The sequence below is a fragment of the Penaeus monodon genome, chromosome 31 (genome assembly GCF_015228065.2).
Source record: "Penaeus monodon isolate SGIC_2016 chromosome 31, NSTDA_Pmon_1, whole genome shotgun sequence".
NCBI classification, from domain to species: domain Eukaryota; kingdom Metazoa; phylum Arthropoda; class Malacostraca; order Decapoda; family Penaeidae; genus Penaeus; species Penaeus monodon.
The window spans coordinates 25,388,815-25,389,190 of NC_051416.1; positions in this window are offsets into that span (position 1 = coordinate 25,388,815).

Below are 376 nucleotides of genomic sequence, written 5' to 3' on the forward strand. Positions count from 1 at the left end.
GCTCCTGGCATCGTGAATTATTACCATTAGCTTCTATTAAACTGACGTCGATTTATGTTCAAAATTCTTTAAGGTTTGTAATCATTTTGTCGTTGCAGATTTTTTTTTTTTTTTTTTCGCTTTTGTGTTCTTGTTAATAATTTTAATATTATTTTATTCTAAATCCTTTTTACTAGTGCATTGGATTTTTTTTTATCCTTTTTTTTTTTTTTTTTTGCTATAATCATATTTCTTTTGTTCTTTGCAATTTTCCATTTTATTGTTACTTTGCGTTTATACTGAATCGTTCTATAGTCATACTATGATCTTATTGTTATAGATATGAAATTTTGATTTCTTAAAAATCATTATTATCATGATTTTTATTCTCTGTTAC